Here is an 8,822-nt window from a genome sequence, read left to right on the forward strand (position 1 = left end):
AACAAACACAATAACAGAAACAGTGACTTTAGAGGTAATACAATGGCACTAAATTCATATCTTTCAATAGTTACTCTGAGCGTAAATGGGCTAAATGCCCCAATCAAAAAACACAGGGTATCAGATTGGATAAAAAAGCAAGACCCATCAGTATGCTGTCTGCAAGAGACTCATTTTAGACCCCAAAACACCTCCAGATTCAAAGTGAGGGGGTGGAAAACCGTTTATCATGCTAATCTATATCAAAAGAAAGCTGGGGTGCCAATCCTTATATCAGACAAATTTGATTTTAAAACAAAGACTATAATAAGAGATGAGGAAGGACACTATGTCATACTTAAAGGGTCAATCCAACAAGAAGATCTAACAGTTGTAAATATTTATGCCCCTAACATGGGAGTAGCCAAATATATAAGCCAATTAATAACAAAATCAAAGAAACACGTCAATAATAATACAATAATAGATGTGGATGGAACTAGAGGGTATTATGCTAAGCAAAATAAGTCAATCAGAGAAAGACAGTTATCATATGATCTTACTGATATGTGGAATTTGAGAAGGCAGAGGATCATAGGGGAAAAATGAAACAAGACGAAACCAGAGAGGGAGACAAACCATAAGAGACTCTTTTTATATATATATATATATTTTTTTTTATTTTATTATGTTATGTTAGTCACCATACAATGCATCATTAGTTTTTGATATAGTGATCCATGATTCATTGTTTTCGTATAACACCCAGTGCTAACTAAAATCTATATGTGCCTTCCTTAATACCCATCACTGAGCTAACCCATCCTCTCACCCCCCTCATAAAGACTCTTAATCTCAGGAAACAAACAGGTTTGCTGGAGTCGAGGGGGGTGGGAGGGATGGGGTGGCTGGGTTGTGGACATTGGGATGCATATATGCTATGGTGAGTGCTATGAATTGTGTAAGACTGATGAATCACAGACCTGTATCCCTGAAGCAAATAATACATTATATGTTAATAAAAGAAAAATGTGCAGAAAACATGAACAGACATTTCTGCAAAGAAGACATCCAAATGGCCAACAGGCACATGAAAAAGTGCTCAACATCACTCAGCATCAGGGAAATACAAATAAAAATCACAATGAGATACCACCTCACACCAGTCAGAATGGCTAAAATTAAAGGTCAGGAAATGACAGATGTTGGTGAGAATGTGGAGAAAGGGGAACCCTCTTACACTGTTGGTGGGAATGCAAGGATGTGCAGCCACTCTGGAAAACAATATGGAAGTTCCTCAGAAAGTTGAAATAGAGCTACCCTACGACACAGCAATTGCACTACTAGGTATTTACCTGAAAGATACAAATGTAGTGTGATCTGATGGCGCACCTGCACCCCAATGTTCATAGCAGCTTGTCCACAATGGCCAGACTGTGGAAAGAGCCCAGATGTCCATCAACAGATGAATGGATAGAGTTGGTATATATATACAATGGAATATTATGCAACCATCAAAAAAATGAAATCTTGCCATTTGCAATGACATGGGTGGAACTAGAGGGTATTATGCTAAGTGAAATAAGTTACTCAGAAAAAGACAATTATCATATGATCTCACTGATATGCGGAATTTAAGAAACAATACAGAGGATCATAGTGGAAGAGAGGAAAAAATAAAACAAGATGAAACCAGAGAGGTAGACAAACCATAAGAAACTCTTAATCATAGGACACAAACTGAGGGTTGCTGGAGGGGTGGGGAGGTGGAGAGATAGGGTAACTGGGTGATGACATTAAGGAGGGCATGCAATGGAATGAGCACTGGGTATTTCTGTACCTCTGAAACAACAATACATTATATGTTAATTGAATTTAAATAAAAAAAAATTTTTAAAAACCTACAGAAAGCAAATTTTCCCATCACAATCTATTGCTTTACAAAATAATATTTTGAAAATACATTCCTTCAGAGGTGCCCGCGTGGCTCAGTCAGTTAAGCAGCTGCCTTCGGCTCAGGTCATGATCCCAGTGTCCTGGGATCGAGCCCCACATGGGGCTCCATGCTCAGCGGAGAGTCTGCTTCTCCCTCTCCCTCTGCCTGCCTGCTGCTCCCCCTGTTTGTGTTCTCTCTTTCACTATCTCTCTATCTTTGTCAAATAAATAAATAAAATCTTAAAAAAAAAAAAAGAAAACGCATTCCTTCAGTCATTATAGAGTTCCTAAAATACAAAAGAAATTAAATTTGTAAGAAATTCTAGTAGACCAGACAGTGTTGTCAGGACTTCTATGTTGGTGGTTATGCTTTGATACATTCCGTGCCATCTACCTCCACTCATGCCACCTTGCTCATAGTAATCTCCACTGCCTCCACCACCATGGCCATAACTACCCAAGCCACCTTGAGTACCATATCCTCCATTGTAATTGTTACATATTCCCATTCTTCGAACAGATCCATAACCTCCCTGATTATCCATTCCTTCTCTGCCATAGCCTCCCATTCCAGAACCTTCCTTTCCAGACCGGCCTCCAGGAGAATTCAAGAAAAGTTCAATGTATCAATGTTGCATGTTATTCTTATCTTTAGACATGGTGGCTACAGCATCTTCATGTGTCACAAATTCTGTGTCTCCTTCTGTTGCTCTGCCATCAGCTGCCATATTGGTATGCACTTGTATTGGATTTAGTGCTGAGAAGAAATTCGCAATGTCATTTTCAGCTGCGTGAATAGGTGATCCTCTCATAGATACAAAATGACCACCATCACCAGCTCTGCCATAGCCATGTCCTCCCATACCTCTTCCATCTCTCATTCTGTCATCAAAGCCGTCATTTTTATAGCCATAATTATTATAGCCACCATAGTCACCAAAACCTCCATAACTGCCATCATATCCATCCCCTCCTGGTGGCATTCTGTCATACAGAGCCCAACTCTATAATACCCCCCTTTTCCTCCTATTGGTCTGTCTTATGGTCCTGATGGCTAGCCCAGCAATCTTCTTGGTGGATCATAAAATCCTTGATTTCATTCCTGCCATTTCTGAAGATCTCAATATACCTGTGCCCTATTCTTTCCTTGTGTTTCCCTAGAGCATTCTCTGCTGTCTCCTTTGAAGCAAATTGCAGGAAGGCCTCCTTGTGCTTCTCTCCTGATAGTCCATCCTCAGTGTTACTCCATTTGGCATGATTTTCAACCATTGAAAGAACTGAACTTTTTCTTCTTTGCTGCAACCAAATGGCAGTCCAAGTTGTACCGTCCCATCACTAGCATGATTTGGACTATTATGTATCATGACCCAATCCATCTCAGTCATGTTTGATTTAAATGTCTGTCAGGCAACAGTAGCACCGACTCCAGTGCTTGCAGGGTCCATTTGTGAAGAGGAATAAGTGGCTCTTCTCATGGAGCACTGGCACAACATTTATCCCAACCATTTCCATTGGTGGCCCACATGCATCCTTTATGTGACTTCCTAAAATTATAAAAATAAGTATGTTCATTAATATGATCCAAAGTTATAACCTTAAGCAAAAGTAGCTTAGGGGCACCTGAGTGGCTCAGTCGTTAAAGAGTCTGCCTTCGGCTCAGGTCATGATCCCAGGGTCCTGGGATCAAGCCCCTCATCGGGCTCCCTGCTCAGCGGGAAGCCTGCTTCTCCCTCTCCCACTCCCCCTGCTTGTGTTCCTGCTCTGGCTGTGTCTCTCCGTCAAATAAATAAATAAAATCTTAAAAAAAAAAACAAAAACAAAAAAGTAGCTTAAAGATTAAGGGCTTAATGGATATTATTTAATTCAATTTAATATCAGTCTAAGGCTTTAAGAAACCTTGGATATGGGCGCCTGGGTGGCTCAGTCGTTAAGCATCTGCCTTCGGCTTGGGTCATGATCCCAGGGTCCTGGGATCGAGTCCCACATCGGGCTCTCTGCTCGGCGGGAGGCCTGCTTCTCCCTCTCCCACTCCCCCTGTTTGTGTTCCTGCTCTCGCTATCTCTTTCTCTGTCAAATAAATAAATAAAATCTTTAAAAAAAAAAAAACCTTTGATATGATCTACTATAAAATGTAAATACTATAAAACATAATTGTGATTGAAATAAGATATTTGTCAGATCAGTTATTCAACTCAGTTGAACACAGTTTTATGTTTTTCCTAGGTTTTAATAATGTGCAGGAGTACTATTAACTTATTTAATCAGTAAATCTGTATTAAGTTTAGGGAAAACAAACCCTAGTAGAATAAAATGTATTGAAAATTATATTTAACAGTGATAAAAGACATAGCTGTTTTTATTAAGCCGAAGTCCTAAGTTAGTTTTGTTTACCACAAATTTACTAATATGAACTTGGATTCTTCAAATATTTTTTATTGTCCTGAAAGTAATTTTATATAAGTTTAGCACATTAAAATCATCAGAGGTTCACTTTCCTATTCTGGGAATTTTAGGAATATTGAATTTATATAAGAGCTTATTTATCTCTTTAAGTCAATTTGAACAGAACTTTAAGAGACTCTGGAGACAGGAAGACATTTCATACTGAATGAGAAGTAAAGACCTTTCTATGTGATAGAAATGGAGAGAACTTATATCTTCAGATCTATAACTTTGGCAAAGGTCAAGAGTAAACAGAAACATAAAATTTTACTCATAAATAACAAAGAGATATTCTCCTTCCCAGGGTATGAAATTTTTAATTGATTTGAACTTAAAAATAAAATTTTAATAAAAGTCCAACAAACCAGATGCCCTGTCATCTTTCACCTGATAGAGAATAGATCCCTGTCATCCATTTACAGAGATCATCAGATTATGAAACTCTAAAACCAAATTACTCATCAGTGTTCTTACTAATGGAAAATAACAGTAGTAAGTGAATCACCACCACCACAACAAAACCATAAAATTAGTAAATAAAGGAAAAAGCTAGAGAAACAGGGAGCCCGTATATTTTAAGTTCTGTTCTTGCTTGGAATTCACTTCTGGGAGCCAGGAAAAGACATGCCTGGGCTTTAGCTGTGTAGGAGGTGCACTTCTCTGGCAACTTTGTTTATCTAGCTCTGTTAGATGACTCCATCTCAGTGGAGGACCTTCAAAACTGGTAAAAAATAAATTTTTATAGAAGGAAATATGATTTCCTTACAAATATAAAATTAATACATATCAAAGATATACTTAATTAATGAGGGAACAGTAAGATGTTACAACTGACTCAGAGAATTTAAACAACACACACATACAGGTGATCAGACATGTTGAAATGAATTTGCAAATAGATATAGGTTAATATGCACAGGGCAATGTGCTGTATTATTTGGATAAATTTAATTTGCATTAGAGTAAGTTCTAAACAATATACAAAGTTGTAAAATAACTCAAATACAGTGAAAAGCACAGGCCCCTATCGAATCAGGTAACCCAAGAAGGTACATTAGACTGGGCACCTAGTAGTCTTTTTTCTTGTCTATTTCAGTCTTTCCCTAGAGAACAATCCAGGCAGCAGCCTTTTCTAGCTTTTGTCCTCTTGGCCAATTGTTAAATATTACCAGCCCCTAATCTTTCAACCACCCATCTAGAACCTTCTAGATTCTTGGAGCAAGGTTAGGGGAATAGGGTTTGTTTGCACCTATCTTTGCTTCACTAGCTGGATGAGGCCTTTACTTGCTGCTTCACTTTCCTCCATCCATCTTGTAATCACCTTGGAGCCCAAATGCATAGTGTGGAGGTGGAGCTTTGTGATAGAAGGTTTAACTTGGCAAAGGGATATTTGTTGGAATAGTTACCCAGAGTGACTTAGTAAGCTCTGATTCCCTGAGCCTGATCACCAGGATTTTCCCAGAGGGGCATCCCAAGAAGTATCTGCCTACATAGCCACAAGCTCAGACCAGGGAAGGTCTCCGCTGCCTTGACTGAGGCCAAGTTCCATCCCCTATCCACAGAGTAGCATTCCCACTGTTGGATAGGTGGAGTCATCATTTGTCAGGTGATAAAAGACTAAATGCTATTTGAGAGGCTGTTTAAGGAGTACAAACGTGGGTAATGTGCAAAAGGATAATTATTCAAAAGTAAAATGATTGAAGTTTGACGATTACTTACAATTGGAAAATGCAAGAAAACCAACATTTATGGTGCTTCTTCATTTGGCATGTTGCCTCATTTAATTATATATTTTATTTGTGTCTGTCAGCAGTTTATCTGGGCCTCACTATATGTTTTATAAAACTCAGTTACCGAAAGGAATTGTCTGGATTTTATGAGTCATTTTATTTTATTTATTTATTTATTTAAATTTTATTTATTTATTTGCGAGAGAGAATGAGATAGAGAGAACATGGGGGGGGGGGTCAGAGGGAGAAGCAGACTCCCTGCTGAGCAGGGAACCCGATGTGGGACTCGATCCCAGGACTCCAGGATCATGACCTGAGCCGAAGGCAGTTGCTTAACCAACTGAGCCACCCAGGCGCCCCTTTGAGTCATTTTATTAACCACAGAAAATTTTAAAGTTTTTTTAAGGTCATTTGGTTATAAGATAGGGTGAGTCTTGGCACTCTTTATAGATAAGACTTCTGTCTTTTCATCTCTAAATTTACTGGAGGGTTGTGGTTCAAAGAAAAAGAGTTCAAATGCTACTGTGATATTAATTACAACAAAGCCCTCTTTAACATTTGGCCATATACTTTGTTATACATCAGAATTTAGACTAATCTTTAGAACACTGTTACAAAGAGGAAATAACATCTTTGAAGCTTATAATAGAAGAACATTTGCAAATGCATAAAACAACTGCTCTATTTAGCTATGCATTTTGTTAGCACTTTTCATAGTAATAACCTTACTTCTGATAAAGATTGTTCATTAGTATTCTCCACAGAAACAATTGATACATCTTTCTTGACTTTACCATGCTTAGAAGAAAACTTGTAAGAGGATAAATCCTGAAACTTCACATTTTTTCAGAGCAGACTCTATGTTTATCAAACATGGTGGGATATGGTTATGAAACAGTGGAAACATTCCTTCTCTCTTAGGTCTGCTTGTCGTCTGAGTTTGTCTTACTCATTTGTGTTATTTGTCCAAGAGTAGAAAAGACTCTTCAGACTTAACTTGGGTTAGCTTATTGCTGTTCTAGGAGGCAGAGTGCCAATGAAAGACAATATATATCCTTCTTTAAAGCTCCTTCATTTTCTTATTTGTTGCATAATGAAGTTATATCAGATTATGCGTTTGCTTCTGAATTTTCATTACCCTTTTAGTGTCTTTATCATCCACCATTTCCATTGGAAGGCAGCTGAAAAATATCCCAGTTTCTCGTCAGTAAGATTTTATTTTTAACATAGGAAGACCATGCAAAGTGACAACTGTGACTTTTGCCCAGCTCTAATACTTAACTTTTTTTGTCAGGAAGTGAACTGATGCTGGCTTCTCTTTGTCTTATTCCAAGTTGGGGCATGAGATTTTTCCCTGCATTAGAAGGTTGTTGAGACCTGAAGCCTGGGAAGGTAAGATCCCAGCATGAATACTATCCATTTAGAACTGTGGTTTAGTTGAGTGTCCGGTGATTTAAGAGCATAAGTCTTTCCAGCTGTTCCCAGTTTATAATCTCACTATTTGTTCACACGCTTCCTTTATTCATTGTGCTTTAGCTTGTTTCAGTAAATATAATGTTTCAAAATTTCAATGGTTTACTTAAGCTAAAAAAATTATAGCTTTTCACAATAAAACTATAATAATACTCTACAAAATAAAAAAATGTGAATTATTCTTTGTGCAATGTTTTATCCATTTATATTCAGATATAATCTGTAGTCCATTTCAGCATATGAATTATATGGTTATAGTCAATCTTGAAAGAATCTAATAGATTTTGCTTTTAACTTAGATTATACTTACACATTTGAAATATAGTAATTATTGGTATTTTATGGTGCTAATAATCATATAAATATGACAAACACAATTTTTGCAGGATTGAATATTAGTGTTAAGAATCTAGTAAATGCTTAGTGAAGTTACATTTATGGGACTAGCTAATAAAAGAGGGAAGGGTCATGAATCAGTCTTCCTTAACAGTTCTTTCTTCTAAAAATCTTGTAGGAGCTTTGTAGGATGTTGGCATGTTTGTGTACTGTTACATGTCCTAGACTACTAAAGAGATCCAAGCTCATGTTATCAGTTCATGTTTCTTGAACATTCTGTTTTATTTTATTTTTGTTTTGTTTTTTACCATTTTCATGGGTTTCAGATTGAACTTTGATTACTACAGAGTATTGGTTACGTGTAAGTCAATTTTGGCATGTGCCAATATTGTACTTCTGCTTTCCAGAATAGATTATTCCAAGTAAAGTGATGTTGACATTGAGCCTCCATTTGGTTAGTGAACTCTTCTATAATATAAACTTGTTTCTGAGAAATATAATAATAATAATAATAATAAAAAACATAAACATTTATTGGTCGCCATGCTCTTAGCCTTTTCTGGTTATAATTTTTCTTAGGCATCATATTCTCTATAGTCCGATATGGGATGTAAACATGGCCTTTATAAAGTCACTAATTTCAGTTTCAGTTGTATAGTGTGTTTCACCATTCAGAGCACTTTTAGACATTGTTTGATTCTGATAATAACCCTAGGAAATAGCTAAAGCAGGTGTTGTTATTTTTATTTTACAGAGTCTTAGAGAGTTTAAGTGACTTGCCCAAGGTCACACAGCCAACAAGCACAAGTGTGGGGTCAAGAAATCCGTTTTTTCTACTTCACAGTTGAATACCCTTCCTTCCTTCCTTCCTTCCTTCCTTCCTTCCTTCCTTCCTTCCTTCCTTCCTTCCTTCCTTCCTTCCTTCCT

At 37.3% G+C, this 8,822-nt stretch overlaps 1 protein-coding gene and 1 pseudogene across 5 annotated transcripts in view; one reads left to right on the forward strand and one right to left on the reverse strand.

The window, feature by feature from the left end:
• NRG4 (neuregulin 4) overlaps window positions 1–8,822 on the forward strand; it is a 175,250-nt gene that overhangs the window by 99,040 nt on the left and 67,388 nt on the right. The window contains exon 6 of one of the 5 annotated variants that reach the window (XR_004677229.1): window positions 7,421–7,478. The exons of 3 other annotated variants lie outside the window; for them this stretch is intronic. The gene's annotated coding sequence lies outside the window, so the exon portion shown is untranslated. Of the gene's footprint in view, window positions 1–7,380; window positions 7,479–8,822 lie in introns of all 5 variants that reach the window. One more of the 5 variants, XR_004677228.1, reaches the window with a different exon arrangement.
• On the reverse strand, window positions 2,202–3,142 carry LOC118003480 (annotated as a pseudogene).

Source organism: Mirounga leonina, unplaced genomic scaffold, assembly GCF_011800145.1.
Source record: "Mirounga leonina isolate KUSES-001 unplaced genomic scaffold, KU_Mleo_1.0 Mir_91, whole genome shotgun sequence".
Lineage (NCBI taxonomy): Eukaryota > Metazoa > Chordata > Mammalia > Carnivora > Phocidae > Mirounga > Mirounga leonina.